The sequence below is a fragment of the Polyodon spathula genome, chromosome 4, assembly GCF_017654505.1.
Source record: "Polyodon spathula isolate WHYD16114869_AA chromosome 4, ASM1765450v1, whole genome shotgun sequence".
Classification (NCBI taxonomy): domain Eukaryota; kingdom Metazoa; phylum Chordata; class Actinopteri; order Acipenseriformes; family Polyodontidae; genus Polyodon; species Polyodon spathula.
Genome location: NC_054537.1, coordinates 46,633,928 through 46,652,455, shown reverse-complemented (window position 1 = coordinate 46,652,455; position 18,528 = coordinate 46,633,928). Strand labels below are relative to the sequence as shown.

Genomic DNA, 18,528 nt, shown 5'->3' with positions numbered 1-18,528 from the left:
ATCTCAAGCCAATCTTACCAATTTCAAAAGATTTTTTCCATCTATTTTTTTAGAGATTATCAATTTCAATGGCAAAAAAAAGGTATTAAATTCCTTGGCATAACAATTAACCAAAATTATAAAACAATGTATGATTTCAATTTTAAACCACTTTTACAGAAAATGTAATTTAAAGTAGATAATTGGAAAATACTTCCAATATCTTTTTGGGGTAAAATTGAAGTAATCAAAATGATGGTCCATCCTATGATAGCATACACAATATCCACATTGCCTATAATTCTACCTGGTTCCTTTTTTTAAGGATATTTCTAAGTTATACTCTAATTTTTTATGGAATGGCAAACTTTATTACATGGCATATCACGTTAGATAATTTAGATTCTGGTTTTCTTTCATTCCTAACCCTCCTTTATGGCTTTCTGTCTTGCAACAATTGGCTACTCCCGTTTCTCTCAGGACAATTTTATTTCATGGCCCCCCCACCTTCTCTTAAACATATGTATATATTCAAATTTGGACATCACATTTTCTCAATCTTAACATGTGTGTTAAATGATTCAAAACCATTCTACTACCATTCAGACTTATGGTATAACCACAAAGTAAAGTATAATAAGAAAATCCTCCATGAAGAGTCATGGGCTAAAGCAGGAATTAATTGTTATGGTGATTTATTTTATAAAGGACAATTTATAAGTTATAGAATGTTTAAAAATAATTGGGTTTAACACTAGAAAATATGAACATATTTAGTAAACTTAAGCTTGCTCTCAAGCAATTGAAGTGTATGGATCTATGCTTCATGGAACCAAAATTAACACATCTTCTTAATATTAAGTCATCTCAGAAATTTGTTTCTGGTTTTTATAAATTTATATTGCTTCATACTAACATAAAAAATGACTCCATTAAAAATAAATGGGAGAAAGATATGCAGGTTGAAATCTCTCAAGAAGCTTGGAACCATACCAATTCTAATGTTAAAATTTGTTCCATCAATACTAAGCTTCGCTCCATTCAATTCAAAATTGTAAATCGCTGCCATTTTACACCGTATTAACTATACAGATCAAACCTAAAACATAACTCAGACTGTTGGAGATGTGAAAGTGAAGATGGAACATTAATACATATGCTTTGGGAATACAGAAAATTAAAAAGTTTCTGGCCAAAAGTAATAATAAATGATCCTCAACAAATTATTCTGGGGGAATTATCATCTTTACCTATAAACAAATCTCAGAAAATAATCTTTTTTTTTTTTTTTTGCTAAACGCTGCATCCTAATAAACTGGAAGGATATCAGTCCACCTTCATTTGAGTTCTAGAGACAGACTTCAATAGAATATTTAGAATATGGGAGAAACTATTATTATAAATTACAGAAATCTGATGTATTCTTAATTTTGGAGCGAAACTTTAAGCCTATTGATAGAAACATCTTAGACATCTTTTATCTTCATTAAACATGTATGAAATCTAATTTAAAATATACTATCAGTTGTTTTCCCATGAACTGGTGAGTTGTGTATTACTATCAACATATATTTTTGATGTATAATCTCTATTTATTTATGTTCCAGATGAAATCCGTTTTAAATTGTTTTAAACTCATGACTAAAGTTTTATTCTGAAACTAAACAAATATTTCTAGAAATATGACTTGGCAAGTAAGTTAGAGATTTCAATCAAGCACTTAACCTACACTGATATTTAGCCTAAAAAGCACTGCTTGTGGCTAATTTTGACGTACAGGCTATAGCCTGCTGTAATATCAAAGATGAGCTCAGCCTATGAATTACTGTTAAGGTTTGCATGTTATGCTACCTGGAGACAGCTTGAAATGTCACACTATTGCTGCAGTTACATGAACCTCAGGTCCCTGATGTCCCTCAACCTTGATCTTTTACGGCGACTCTCTGTCTAAACTTCCTGGCTAGCAGTGATTAGGGTCCTTACATGTAATGTAATGCCAATCTCATTCACATGAACGTGCAGGGTTTAAACCTTGATTTTGAACACTAGTCAAGCAGCAGCATTTTAAAAAACAACATGTTTGCTTCTACTTGTAGCTAATATAAGTCTTTTTTGTGTACTCAGATATGTAATGTGCTATTCGAATATTTTATGTTCTCATGTATTCAATTACACCAGTGGTCCTCAAAGTGGTGCCCGCGGGCAGATTCGTGCCCGCAAAGCCAGGCCATCGTGTCTGCGGCAGCTGTTTTTAAATTACGGGTCATGAACACAGTTCTGGCAGGTAAAATAAAGAAAGCTTTAAACACGTTTAACAACAAAAGCGTCACAGCAGTCAGTTGACAGTGCTGATCACTTATGCTGTGCTTGTACGTATGCAACATTTTTTTTTTTTCTTGAATGGCTTTTGCGATACGATCAACCAGTTGAATATCTGCATTGTCTCTGCTGTAGCCCAATCATAAGTTAGTTGTGTGGACATAAACTGTGTTTGTTTCAGGTGCAGGTACTCGCAATAAGTTTGGCCAGTAGGAGAGTCAAATATCTTCCAAGTTTTACTCAGCTGTCCAGTCGTAAGCAAGTAGAGGCCATTCACGGTATTCTGCATAAAAAGAAGGCGAGCGAGTAGCCAATGGGAAAGTGAAAGATCTGGCAGCTGACCAATCATTCGTGAGCAGAGGCGGGTTGTTAATATGCCTGGTAAGCACTGGATTTTGCTGACTGTTATTGAGAAAAAGAATACATTTTAGTATTTAGAATTTAACTTTCTATCTTTATTTCACCAGACAAGGGAAACACCATAGTATATTTAGTTACAAATCCACTTTCTCTGAATAACTGTACTGGAGAGGCGCGATCTTTAAAACAGAGTAGTGTTGAAAAAGGCGAGATGCTAGCTACACTTTTATTCATGGTTGTCTGTAAACATGCTATTTATAATACGTTCCGGAGCTGTCGCCAGAGGCTAGCACAAACCCGGAACAGCACTTTACTCGTATCGCAATAAACTGCAAGTGTTTTGTGTTAAATGTGGGGATACAATAACGGGAATATTATTTCGGAACCAGCCCAGGGATTATAAATGTAAGTAATACAAGCAGCAGTATTACTTACCAGCATTATTATTTACTGTTTGTTTTGCCGTCAGGCACTGGACATAAAACAAATAAAAACAAATCTTTGCACCTAGATCACAATTGTCTGTCTGTTCTGTGATCACCTACACCTGCACACTATTAACCACTTTGCCACATACCAAAATAATAACCTCCCACCCCTGGTTATAATACTCATAGTACAACAATTTGGCAAAATCTACCAATATACCACAGTTAGTAACACACTAAAAAGAGCCAATCTAATAAAATTATATATTTACAATTAGTAATCACAAAGCTGTTTGTGTTTTAACCATACGTTTAAAATCTTACTGCTAAAAATCTTAATATGCTTCCTTTGTCGAATGATACTGCAGGATATGCGAGATGTCTGAAGATAACAAAGACCAAGTTGTGCATGAAATTAAACATTCTGTGGTTTGTTATGTTCAGCCTGCAACTTGACGAAACTACCGATGTTATTAACTGTGCGCAATTGATAGCCTTCTTATGGTGGATTAATGCTTGGGATGTTAAGGATGAATTCCTATTCTTTGAACAACTTGAAAAAACCACAAAAGCGCAGGACATTTTCAATAAGGTGAATGCCCTTCTCGAAAGCAATGGCATTGAGTGGAAAATCTTTGTGGTGTATGTACCCGACGGAGCTCCAGCCATGATGGGTGCGCGGTCTGGCTTTCAGCAGAAGGTAAGATGCATGTCACGTAATGTGACTGTCACACATTGCAAAATCCATCGTCAAGTCCTAGCTGCAAAGACATTGCCAATGTGCCTTAATGCTGTGATGGATGTTGTAATACAAGCGGTGAACTTCATTAAAAAGGAGGCTTTGAATAGTCATCTCTTTCGAGAGCTCTGCAACAAAATGGGTGGTGAATAAGAAGTTCTGCTTTACCACACTCAAGTCCAATGGCTTTCTAGGGGACAGGCATTAAAGCTTGTTTTTGTACTTCACGAAGAGATGACCAGGTTTTTTCTGCAAAAAGAGAAACAAGAGCTGAACAAAAAGTTCGGTGACAAGAAATGGCTTCTCTGTTTGATAGCCTTAACGACATCAGCCTGACGCTTCAGGGAAATGTTCAACATTAATAGACCTGACTAATAAAATCAGAGCCTTCCAGATTAAGTTGGATCTGTGCGCAGTAAGTTGGACATAGACAGATATGGCATGTTTTCGACACTTTCCTCATTCAGCGAGGAGGAGAAAGTCAACATTGACCAAGGTCTCAAGTCAGTTTTCGTGAACATCTGACAGCCCTTCACGAAGAGTTCTCGCACTACTTACCAGCACTACCAGAAGCATTTCATTCCCTGGTGAAGAACCCTTTCAGTGTGATGGCTGAGCAGTTACCTACTGAGGATATTCACGCACAGGAAGTTTATCGACATGATCAATGATGATGGGGTTAAAGCAAAATTCACACAGCTGCCTTTAAACCAGTTCTGGTGTTCAGTTGCAAGTGAATATCTCCTGGTGGCTGAAATGGCCCAGAGGGTCCTTCTGCCGTTTTCCACTACTTACGAATGCGAGAGTGGATTCTCCATTCTTCTCACAAAGGCAAAATCCCGAAACTGGCTTAATGTGAAGCATGACATCAGATGTGCCCTTTCTAACACAGTGCCAAGAATACAACTTTGTGTCAAAGAAACAGCATCATCCACCCCAGTGACTATTCGCTGCTTATAGTGAGTATTTTAAAATTACTATCTTAACTACTTTAAAATGACCTTTTCTGTGTAACAATAATTTGATTAAAAAAATGTGTTTGTCTTACTTTAAAAGTGGTGAGAAAAGATTAATTTTCTCTGGGTTTATAAATGTACCATTTAAAATGGTGTTAAAAATAAAACAATTATTTTTAATTTTCATAAGGGGTCGCACTCAGAGACTTGCTGTGTGAAAGGGGTCACCAATACAAAAAGTTTGAGAACCACTGTTATAGAGAAAGCAAACTGGCTGAATGACAGATTTCCCAGCTTGGGACCAAGTGGTTACATAGTATGATAAGCGTGATAAAATCACATTAGGCAAATACAATTTAGCAGCATTAAATCATTTCTAATATACCTCAAATTTCACAGATTAAAACTCACAGATTTTATCACCTTTTTAATGTGTTTTTTTTAATGTTTATTGGGAATCATTTTTTATTCCTAAATATTTAAAAAATGAAACTATATCAATATTATCCCCTTTAATTAAAACATTAAAAAAATAATTCTGTTTCATATAAACACACATTCTTACAGTTTTCTTCACATTCAATGTTAGGCAGGAGTAACTATTTGTCAATTTGTCAACTCTGTCGTAACATTTGTTTGCTTACAAGCAGCCTTGACTAGTTTTAGCAAACATACACAATTGTATCATCAGCGTACATCTGGAGGTTAACTCCAGGACAAACGTCCGGCAGACCATTGATATACAGAATAATAATGGCCCCTACAGAACCCTGGGGGACCCCCACTGTGCAATTTCTAAAGGGAGATTGGATATTACTAACTAACACATTGCTTTCTATCCAACAAATAAGAATCAACCCATTTTAATGCATTATTAGAAAAAAAAAAAAAACTATTTTAATAATTAAGAAAGATTAATTTAAGCCAATAGTAATAATTTACAAAAAAAAAAAAAAAAAAAACCCTCAATGTTGAACTATCCGTTAATTAGGTAAACTAATTATTTTGTTATTTGCAACCTCTACATTAAATTTAGTGCCGGGACAACACAGAATTTTCATGTTAGGATATTCGCTTATAATTTAAATGTTCGTTTGGATATTAATTTGTTTTCAAATAATACAGTACAAGCCATTACTGCTCAGAACGCAGCCGGAGACAGCATAGCAGCAGGGGCGGCTTTATTTTACAGCAAGATGTTACAATATGTAACACGTAAGTAGAAAAATATCGCACGAGTAAAGAATACATTGTGTAGGCCTTATTTAACCCCAGCGAATTAACTACAAAAATGTTGTTTTGTTTATTCCCAAAATAACTAGCTCATAAAAGTTAACACCTCACTTTATTTTTTGCCCCATTCCTTGACATTGCTGTTTCTTCACAGTAAACAACTGCCATAATAACATGCGTTTACTTATTTATTACATTCCACATAACAAAGTCGCAACAAAAAATATATAATATATAAAATCTATATAAATATCGCTACACAACGTTTACAGCAAGCTGAGAACTGTTTCAGCAAGGCATTTCAAATTACGTGCTTGCCTTTTTTTTCTGTCCCATGAGATTCTGACTCGCTCTAAAGCAGCACAACACGTTTTTGTCCCAGATGGCTTTCTATAGAGATCACGATGCGTGCATGAGCATAATCTGGGTTGTTTACTTTTTGCTGTCTAAACATTTAAGGTTCAAGAGTTACTGTGTTGATCCTGTTTTGTTTGTTTTGTTGTTGTTTTTTTATTAATCTCACATATCACACTGGGCTGTTTTTCATTTGCCGTTTTTGAATCCGTCGCGCAACTTCTGATGAGGTGGTAAATAAGCGTAAGGTATTTTTGTCATTTCTAGCGAATCCAAACATCTGATTTATGATATTAAGCAGCATGCAGGCAGGCAGGAGAGCAGGAATACTAATGACAGACTGCCGCAATGGCTTCTACATGCATGCCAGCTTGTGATACAGTGAACTCAGTTGCACAAGCAATGCCAGCAGCGGGAAACAATGAAAAGAGCAAGACGAGTTTTGAATATTTCAAGACCAATGAACAGAAAAAATATGTTGTAATTGAGAAGGAGGGCAAACCTCTAGATCTTCTGTGCAAACAGTCCATTGGAGTCATAAACGACTTTAATGTTAAACACCACTGTGAAACAAAACACACAGCATATGATCAATACATGGGTGAGCAGAGGAAAACGTAACAATATTTTTTTTCTAAAACAATGGCATAATTTACTCTCCTTTAAAGTTTAAGATACAATTGATTACTGTTGAGGCGGTAGGTACAGCATTGTTTTTGTGTTAACTCAACCCTATATATATATTTGGCATTTTTCAACTGTTATTGTTGGCATTAATATAACTGTTCCTTTCTTTAAAATTATCTAAAAGAAAAAAAATCTATCAGGTTCCAGATCCAGATTATCATATATTGTGTTAATATCGTGATATCATTTTCTGTTGAGCTTGTATTGTGATGTGAAAAATCTTTAAATCTTTAATCGTATAGTTGCAACTCTACCACCATGGTCACTGGTGGGGAAAGGACCATTTTAATTAGTAGTTGCCATTGGCTATATTTACAATGACTTCTGCCATCCTCAAATTCTGATGTCATCATACCATCATCTGTTTATGCTGTACCCTCTGAAATAGCAGCAATAAGAAACTAGCTGTGCAGCTCAATTAAAATAAACAAATAAATAAAAGAAATACTCTATGATGTGCCCATGCTGTACTTGCACTCAGCTTTCAGTCAAACAATATATACTTTAAAAGTAATATAATACAGTAGATATTCAGCTGTTTATGTACTGTACTCTCTGCATTCTACAGCATCAGTAGTTTTAAGACTGTTGGGTATTTCAGCAAAAGTTCCTGTTTGCTGTAGTCATTTGTTGAGTCTGGGATCTGAACAAAATGAGAGTTCCTCTCTTCTGTTTTTGGGAGCCATCCAGGCACCTGGAAATCCCAAATACAGTACTGCTCTCAGATTTCAGTTTTACCCAAAAAGCTGAGGAGATGGTTTTAAAAATGCCTCAGTACTCTGTGTTGGTGTTGGGTCTTTCTGCGGGAAAACATGAAAGCTTTCTATATGTCACCAATACAGAGGTGAAAGTAAGCCGGTACAGCCGGGTAAAATTTTATATTTCAACTTGTCAAAACAATTGTTTAGGCGACATCATTTTTTCTTTGTATTTAAGCAAAAGAATTCTCAGTACCTCAGGTCCCATTCAAATGACTTAGGATGACAGAGTAGGTGATCGCCATGGTAAATGTCACAGCGTAGATCAGTGACATTTAGCTACATTCGGTGCAGGAAGAAGCATTCCTTGAAAAAAAAAAAAACAACCACACTCCTAATCTCAGTGGAAACTCTTGCAACTTTTGTGCACTGAAATCTTAGTGGCCTGAAGTGAAGGTTGGTTCTGGCCAGTACTAAACCTTACAGTACAGTGAGCTCCAAAGAAAACAAGTTTCTGTTGGATGTGGTGTTGACTGTATCAATCTAAAAATCACTTGTACTACAGTACTGTTACTTTTCTTTTTACATAAATCACTGCAGCTTTGATGTGTACAACATTTACAGTATGTGTATAGAGGTAACAAATGATCTTGCACTGTCAAAATAACATTCAACACATGAACATTTAAAAATGTAAATATTAACAGAAAAGAGTCATCATAGTTCAGATCCTGGGTTTTACTATACTACTGAATCCTTAATGAATGCAGTAATATAATTCTTATTTTTTATGTTAAATCAGCATTTACAGAAGGAGAACACTCAATCACTTTGGTGTAAAGAAAAAGGGTAGCACTCCCACCCTCTAAGCTTGTGAGACCTTGCCACAAACCTCTTACTGAACAGCACGAGCGCTGTGATTTGTATAGGTATATTTGCCAATTGCCTTTCTCGCCACATGTGAAGGAGAAGAAAAAAATCCATCTGCAGAAAAAGTATGTTTATTTTTCCAAAAAGCAGCTGCCAGTACTTTTACTAATAAATCAATACAATGTAGTGATTCAAACCTTTCACCTGCTGTACAGTAGATTACCCAAGTGGATCTGATTACACATAAAATGGTGCGAAGCACTGCATGCAATTATTCAGAAATCAGGCTTCTGTTTTTACAGTTTGCAATGTTCTTTTCATAATAAGCTTTAACAAAATATTCTCCAAGTGTACTTGAGAAGAAAACATTTTAAACATTCAGTACAGTAGTAGCGTATACAGCTTTTCCTCAAGCAAAGATTACATAGTATTTCTGCTACTACAGCTATTTAAAGCTGGCAAATAAATGTGGTTGCATGTAACTAAGAGAACTTAAATTAACACTAAGCTTATTTCTGTTTTGAAATATTGAAAGCTATTTTTTCCTTGATGCAAACTTTGCACTATCATGGAAGCTTATTAAAAGATACGTATAGGATGTTAACTATATTTTGTAGAGAAAACTGGGAAATACCCTTCAGCTAAAACCTAGATCTAGCTATGTAAAGCGATTTAAAGTTGTATTTTATTTCTTTAAATAGCTACTTTAAAAAAAAAAAGTTAATGGAATTTATACTGGTTTTAATAGCTATATAATAAAAAATACTCTACCGCAGGGTGACAAAAACTGGCATATTTTTTCAAAATGTAGCCTAATACCATGGCATCCCTAAATGCACACCTTAGCGTGTCTTACTGCCTAAACATTCAGTATCTTGAATTGAACCAATTACATATTGGGCTACTTTTGACCAGTAATGTACTGATAAACGACTGTAGATGTTAAAGACTTTTAAAACTGACCACAAAATATAAGTCCTCTTTCAACAAATGTGCTGTAACAGCAAAACCTTTTCCCCAGTATAGTGAATGCACAGTACTGTGTGTAGAGCAAAACATGATACAATACACAGTACATTTATATACATGTGTGCTATAAATACGTTCTTAAATGCACAATTTCTGTTTTCGTTCACACAAGAGTGTTTGACACAAATTCATGACTCCCATCAATATCAAAGCGTTATATGGCAAAGTTGTTGCTCCACATTTTTGCCACCCATGGAGAAGTGAAACATAATCATTATCAAACACAATGTGTTTTCATTTCATATCCTGGACAAACAAGCTTTGAACATCAAACCAGGATGCAGCCACTTAGCTTTTAAAGGGGGTGTTGTACCACAGCACATAGCCCACGAAAACGTGATTTAGATGTCGGGTCTCACGAGTGGGCTAACTCGCATCAAAAAGCGAATCACGTGCCCAGCCAACCAAAGCATGGGGGTGGGAGGGGGCGTAGTGTTGAGCAGCAGTGTCAGTAGCCACTAGGGGTGTAAATTGAGTTTAAACGTTAGTAGTATCAAAAGTTTTTAAATTTTGCTTAATTGTTTAAACTTTGTAAAAAATGTGCAGGTCAAATATTAAAAAGAGGGTGTCTGCTCATGGTAACTAGCATCTGATTTGCTGGTCCCATCCTACCAGCGAATCGGTTTTGAAATGCTTTATAAATACACCTCTCTGTGTATTCTCTGTATAAAAAAAAAAAAGCGTGCTGCCTTGAATCCAGAGTAGGACGACAGGCTTGTATTCCTGGCAAACAGCCTGTCAATAAATTGTGCACATGAAGAAAACTGACTGTACACTGTTTGCGCTTCTTTGGAGTATCAAAATGAACTGTTATATAATGATTATTTAAAAATATTCAGTAACGTTAAAAATGAACGCTCAGTGATGTTAAACGCAATTTTGGAGTAAGGATCAGCTAGTGGGTATGCATGTTGTGGTAATTAAATCAATTTATTATTATGATAATGTTCAGGCAGGGATTTCCATCCGTTTCACCGATAGTGAAGGTTACATGGTACAGTACTAACAAGATGCAATAAACTCGTGTCTAGTTTAAATAGATTACATTCCAAAGTACTGTAATTTGTTTTGAATAAATATTTCAGTAACACCCCTTTAGGCTTGTTGCAAATGTTGTGTTTTTGTTGTTTGTTTTTTCTCCTGAAGCTACCCAGGTGTAAATAACATTGTGGGAAGAGGAATGCATCAAAAATGTGTGGTGCAATCATCGATATTTACTAGAACGATTATATTTTGTGTGCCCCGTTAATCGATTGCTATTTTAAGACTTAACTAAGTCTGAATTAATTGCATTTAAGGAGAGTAGAAAAGCAGATGTAAAATACCTATTTATAGACATATGTGATCATTTATAGAAAGCTATTTATTTTAAAATATCAGAGCCCTTGCAGCTAACACATCCCCCCCCCCCCCCATAATGGCTGACTTTCGGTTTTATCCTGCTGTCGAGACCGCACAGAGGGAGACGCATACTACCCCCCTTACACAGCATCTCTTCAAAATGTTTTAATTTTTACGTTTAAACATTTAAACTATATATTTTTTAAAGTTTAAACATGTATTAAATTAAACAATGTGTCAAAAGTGGAACTTTTTGGCCAACATGGACCCCGTTATGTCTGGCAAAAACCAAACACTGCATTCCACAGTAAGAACATCGTACCAACTGTCAAGCATGGTGATGGTAGTGTCATGATTTTGGGATGCTTTGCTGCATCAGGACCTGGACGACTTGCCATCATTGAAGGAACCATGAATTATGCACTGTATCAGAGAATTCTACAGGAGAATTCTACTGAAGCTGAAGCACAGCTGGGTCTTGCAGCAAGACAATGATCCGAAACACACAAGCAAGTCTACATCAGAATGGTTGAAGAACACGAACTTTTAAGTTTTGAAATGGGCTAGTCAAAGTCCAGACCTAAACCCCATTCAGATGTTGTGGCAAGACCTGAAACTAGCAGTTTATGCTTGAAAACCCACAAATGTCATTGAGTTGAAGCAGTTCTGGATGAAGGGGTGGGACAAAATTCCTCCACGGTGCTGTAAGAGACTGATCAATAACTACAGGAAGCGTTTGGTTGCAGTTATTGCTTCTAAAGGTTGCGTAACCAGTTACTGAATTTAAGGGGGCAATTACTTTTTTACACAGGGGCATTGGGTATTGCACAACTTTCTTTAATAAATAAATGAAGTAAGTATCAACATTCTGCGTTATTTGTTTACTCAGTGTCCCTTTTATCTAATATTAGATTTTGGTTGAAGATCTAATAACATTCAGTGTCAGAAATATGCAAAAATCCAGAAAATCAGGCAAGGGCCAATACTTTTTTTTATGGTACTGTATGTATGTGTGTGTGTATGTGTGTGTGTGTGTGTGTATATATATATATATATATATATATATATATATATATATATATATATATATATATATATATAATATATATGCACAATATTCTATTTGTGAATAGATTAGCAGGTCAAGTTTAACAATCTCAAAAGACTTCCAGGAAATCAAATGTTTACGCTGCAGAAAGATTTGCGTTAATTGAAATGAAGTATGTTTGTCCCCCTTTTTTACCCTTTGTGGGAAATGAAATGCTGCACTGCTGAGAAAGTACCATGAAAATATAACCCACCGCATTCCATCAAAATAAATAAGCAAGGCCACCCAAATTTCCAATTAGTACTGGTGTAGAAGGCAGGAAATGGCTAGCGATCTGTCAAAAGGCCACCCTAGGCTGGGTCGTGGATACGGAACAGTCACAGGAAGGCTTCAAGCAGTAACACAGGCTCAGCGTGAAGATGGCTCCCCTCCAATCAAAACCCCATACTAATAGGTTAATACAAATTTCCTGAAACATACAGTCTAGCTACAATACAGAATTCAATCCCCCCCCCAAAATATACTTTTGTGCATATACACGTATATAGACGTAATATAGCGCATATATATCTATATATATATATATACATATATATATATATATATATATATATATATATATATATATTAAATAATATGACTGGCTTAACTCACATTAACTGTTTAAATGTAAGCTATTAAAACACGTAGAAACACTAACTTCGCAAATTTCCCCTACCACCTCAAATAGCGCCAATATTGTACTGCTATAAAACCACAGGCAAAGCAGTGGTTAGTATAGCCTTTAGTTTAAAAAATAAAAAATAAAATGGTACTGCACTTTTTAACAATCAACATCCTTGTACAAAATGTATTATATTAAGACACACACAGATTGTTAACTCATTTTTGTTCAGTTCATTTTTACAGTGTTTGCACACTCAAGATAAGCACTGACGTTTTGAAACTGTTTTCAAATTTTAATATCAATAGATACTTTTTAAATGAATGATGAGGAATTTATGAAATTGTGAAAATCTCAATTAGACCAACAGTGTATGTTTATTAATGATATTATTAAACATGTAAATTTAAATTAGATGAAACCTAAAAATGAAATACAAATAATTGCAAAGGTTCTTAAATCAATTGTAGATTACTGATACATTTTTATTTATATTAAGGATTTCACAGATGTATTATTTTGCACACATGTTCACTGTATAAGGTTGTAGCCCCCAAAAAAACAGTAAATTCCAAACCTACTTTACACTTGATCCCTGCTGTGCAGAAAAAAAAAAAAAAAAAAAGTTTGAAAACTGTCTTAAAATAGACTTGAATACAAGCAAGGGGAAGAGTAGGACCTACTCCTAGACACTGAGGGGAAATAACAATACAAATGTGAAACATATACTCTGGGAACACAGCACTCTGTTTGTATTCACAATAACCATGAAGTATAAAACATTTTTAAGTTTGGTTTTTAACAGTACTGCACAAGGAATTGAACCAATGTGAGGTTTAAATAAAAATCTGTCAAATGTGAACTTCATAAATGGGGATATAAAAGATTTTGCAGAACATTCACTGTAATATACAGCAAATCCCTGTTTGCAGCAAACGCTAACAAAAAAAAAAAAAAAAAAAAACAAGAAAAAATAACACAGCAGTAAAATATACTGGTGATATGTTTTAATGTGCATTATATGCAGTTATATTTACAGTGCACATCATTAATAACTTTTTTGCTGAAATTCATATGTAAGAATATTTCAAAATATACCATCATAAATGGACAACGCACCAATAGCTTCAAATACGCCATTCTAAACGCTGAATAAAACTAAATATGTTCCCCACTGTTTAAAACAATACACGAAGCAAGCCGAGACGAAACATACTATTATTTTATTTATTTATTTAATCTAAGCATTACACAATTATATAATAAAACAAAGCTTATGACAACATGGTAAAGCATACAGTACCATGTCCTAAAAAGCCTAGATCGTGACATTTACTAGTTCAAGCTTCAATGTAAATGTTAGCACAAAAAAACGAAATTAACAATTTACAGGGGTGTAACAGACAAGAGGCACTGTTGTTTTATTTTTTAATATATTAATAAACCAATGGTTTATAATTTGTGTTTTCCCATCAAATTCAAACATTCTAATTCCCTGTGCTTTGTTTTCACAAATAAAAAAACGACGCAATAACCACAGAGCTGCATTTTTAATAGACGGGAAGTGCATTTAATTAATGATATTACTGGCATTTAAACCCTGCTTGGTAAGTTATGCCAGTGTATCACCATACTTAGGGTGGGTCATCTTCCTGTTTTCAAATTTCAGATGAAGAAGCCAAGAAAAAACACAGCGTCAAAACTTTTGACGTTTTCTGTTGTTGTTGTTTTCGTGCACAAGTATAACGTCCGGACCTAAGAATATATATATATATATCTAGTATATATCAATATATATGCACATCATATATATATATAGATAGATATATATATATAGGCTATATATGATATCCGTCAGGTTTTTGAAAACACATTTTAAACATCATACGCTAAAATAATGACATGCATGCACGACTTCCTCGCGGTCTAATTTAAACTAGACGGTACACTACATTCCAAACCATTGCGCTGTCATAAAGGCTCTCGCTTGCACTGATTCACATTATCAAACTGTAACCGAATACTTCATAGAAAACATTTATTTTACTTTTGTCTACTCACAAATTGCAGCTGCAGGAACAGCTTTGTTGACCTCCCTTCTCGTATCAACTTCCAGGTCTCCAGTTCCTGTCAGCTGACACAGCGGTAGAAAAGCTTTTGTTAAGCGGCAGCTGGTGGCTTGGACAAGTGCCACTGTCTTTACATGTTCACCGCAAAATTTGAAACGTGATGGTTATATTTATTTTGCATTTGTGGTTCCAGATTCCTGGAGATGGAAGTAATAAATAGTTATAAAATAAAATAAAATAAAAATAAGAACACCTTAGATTACACTTGCAGTTGTGGGGTTATTTTCTGTGTGGGCATGGTGTGCTTCAGTGTCTCTTCTGGGGCTTGGATTGTTTTTTGTTTTATCTACGACAGTATAGAGCATTAGTCTTTCTCAATAAAATATTTAGTTTTCCTCTCTACAACGTTTATAGTTACCAGCAAAAGCTTTGCAAAACAAAGTACTTCAGCACTTTCAAATTTTAACCTGATGTTTACATTTTTTTAGTATAACTACCCCTTCCCTTTCTGTAAACTAAAAGCCAATAAAATAACTTTTTTTTTTTTTTAATCCATCTATTTTCTAGTTTTATTATAATGGTTTCCATAAGAACAAATAAAGGCTGGATACTACTGTACTTTGTGTTTACACAATACTAAATGTATCACAGTGAATATTCAAAACGATTTTTTCTTGATTAATAAACCTAACTATACTTTACTTTTCAGTATGACACAGAAGGTGAAAAGCTAATATTCAAATAAATTATTAAGTATAATTCTGAGTGCTTGTATGTTGGGAGAAACTGGTGGCATGTCATTTTGGAAAATCTGAATTATCACAAGAAGAAGAAAAAAAGTTTGTGACATGCCCAAGCATATAATGAATTTGGACGTGTGCAGCAGTTGACAGTCAATGTCTTAACTAAGTTCCTCTTGCTTCAGTTTCATTCAGTTCAGTATGTAACGAATGTCACGACACAATACAGATTACAATACTATATGTGTCACGATATGTGTGATGGTACTAATAGGCATGATGCATAACAAGATCAAACAATCGTTTATCGATGAAATAATTTGTTATTAATTGAGTTAAGGAGAGTATATATACAAACTATAAAATACACAGATTCCTCATTCAAGAAAGATTTGGTGAACTGCAATGAGCTGTTGGGGTTTTGGTCTTGAATCACAAAGCAAATGATAACACCTCTATTACTATACAAGAAAGAAAGTATCATGCTAAATCACTGAACCTCTAATGATGAAACCAGATAATGGTCTACTCTCAATTCTTTCTCCTGAGTAAACCCAGCCATCCTTAGTTACATATGCATTTGTATCTGTTCCAGAAAATACACTTAAGATTATAACACAGGCCTAGTTGATTAATTAAAGCTGGAAAGAAAACAAATGACTGAAGATGTGACCTATTGTACAATGTTTTTCCAGCTTGAAGCAAAGAAATGTAGTCAGCTTTAACATTGCCTCAATGAAGTCTTTTACAGATGTGTTTAAGCTGTTCTACTGTAATATATGCAGAAGGTTCAGGGCCGTATTCACAAAGCTGACTTAAGTCTAAGACTGGTCATAATTTGTCAATTTGGACTTAAGTCTTATTCAGGAACGAGTCTTAACGGAATTTTGGTCTTAAGTAAGGTCTTAACTTTAAGACTACCCTGAAGGAGGCTTAAGTCTAGATCTGCCATTGAAACAACTTTTTTTCTGCCATGGTGATTTTCATTGGGCTGCAGTGGGTTCTGGGAGTTGTAGTTTTCAACTGCTATAAAAACTACAGGATGTTTTCTTAAAAAATATTACCTTAAACAGAAGGTCCAAGTCCAATTTGAAGTTGTTTTTTGTTTGTTGAAAGAAGCTACCCCTGTCAAGTGTGTGAATACATGTTAACGTAGAATGCAAAACTTAAAATGTATCAAAACCACAGATACACACTAATAATAATGTCCTTTCCATAATTTCATTCACATATTGTTGAAATTATACACTGTACATTAGGAAGTTCCCAAGGCTGAGGATAATATTACCATATTTTTGGTGTCAGTTAGAGTAAGTGCCTATTTATATAACAAATGTTGAATAATGTTTTATGATATGATTTTTTCATGATTTCTTGTCAGTTTTGCTGTTATTTATTTTATTTGTTTTGGCTGACCACAGCAATTATACAAATAAAAATTTTATGGAATCTGAAAATAAATCCTTATTAGATGTAGCCTTCCACACAACCCAAATGAAATAACTGTAAACAAACCAAACTTTTTCTCCAGCACAATTCAGAACTGTTGGAAATGGCAAGAGTATTACAACCATAAAACCCCAAACCTTGTCAACAAACATGTTCATTATTAATAATTAAATATAAAAATCATATAGACAGATGTGTGATACAAGCTGCTATCCACACTATAGACACCAAAATAATATTAGAGATCTGAGAGGCTTTGCCACGAGTTGGCTTACTGGTGCTATGACCTTGACTGACATTTAAATCAGCTTCTATCTTAAGACAACATAACTAAAAGGTATTTTATTTTAAATCTGCAGTTCACTGCCATTATTCCACACAATTTTACCCAAAGCAGTTTTCACAGTAGGGAAAGGAGCTTCCCTGAAACCTGAGTTATTGCTAGGGTTTTTTTTTTATTTATTCATGTTTTTATTTAGTAGTTGCCAATTGATTTTACCCCGTTTTTCTCCCAATTTGAAATATCCAATTGTATTTTAGGCTCGGCTCACCGCTACCACTCCTGCACTGACTCGGGAGCGGCGAAGACAAACACATGCTGTCCTCTGAAACGTGTGCCGTCAGCCGACTGTTTCTTTTCACTCTGCAGACCTGCCATGCAGCCAACCCAGAGCTACAGCGCTGGAGGACAATGCAGTTCTGGGCAGCTTACAGGCAAGCCTGCATGCGCCCGGCCAGTCTACAGTGGTTGCTGGTACATGGTGAGCCGAGGGCACGCTGGCCGACCTAAGCTGCCCCCCCGTGGTCGGCGCTCGGACAATTGTGTGCCATGGGACTGGACTCGAACCAGTGACCTCCATGCTACAGGGAGCATCCTGCACTACATGCTTTACCGGATGCGCCACTTGGGAACCCCGAGTTATTGCTAGCTTGATACTGTATTGTGAATGAGTTATGTTTAATTAACAATTTGGCAAATTGCAACAGGGAGCGGCTGACTCAGTTTAAAGTAATTTTCAAGACATTGTCTGAGGCACACAGCTCTCGACCTCCAGGTCATTATATAAGACGCTAACTTAGTGCGCCAGCTCACCGAAGGGCCACATCACCAAAGGGCCAGTAGTCTAAACTGTGGTAGGCCATTCAAAATATTTTATCCAAGCATTGAATGTGAAAGCTCCAATTCCAGACCAAGTTTGCATACATTTCTTTATTTTATTTTTAATAATTAATGCTCTCGCTCCTCCTATACCTATCTGTTTTCACCTCCCTTTTGGCACCACCCTCTCCCATAGCCATTTCTACTTTCATTCCTCTTGCTCCCTACCATGACTAAATTTAATATCCCCGTAATCCTCTCCCCTCGTTCCTGTCCTCTGGCTTCTCCCTGCTGCTACAAATCTAACTCCTCTAACCTGATCTCCCTGTATCTCCCCCTTTCCTCTCAGTGGTGGAACGACCTACCCACAGATATCAGGGCTGCTCAGTCCATGGCTACCTTCTGGAATCTCCTCAAGACACACCTGTTCAGACAGCACCTGTAAACCTCACAACTCTCAACTATA

General features: G+C 35.5%; 1 protein-coding gene across 2 annotated transcripts in view; it reads right to left on the bottom strand.

Moving 5' to 3' along the window:
* exoc2 (exocyst complex component 2) overlaps nt 1–14,839 on the bottom strand; it is a 145,791-nt gene extending 130,952 nt beyond the window's left edge. The window contains exon 1 of one of the 2 annotated variants that reach the window (XM_041248010.1): nt 14,767–14,839. The gene's annotated coding sequence lies outside the window, so the exon portion shown is untranslated. Of the gene's footprint in view, nt 1–6,870; nt 6,932–14,766 lie in introns of those variants that run through there. The other variant, XM_041248009.1, reaches the window with a different exon arrangement.
* Nucleotides 14,840–18,528: the final 3,689 nt, after the last annotated feature.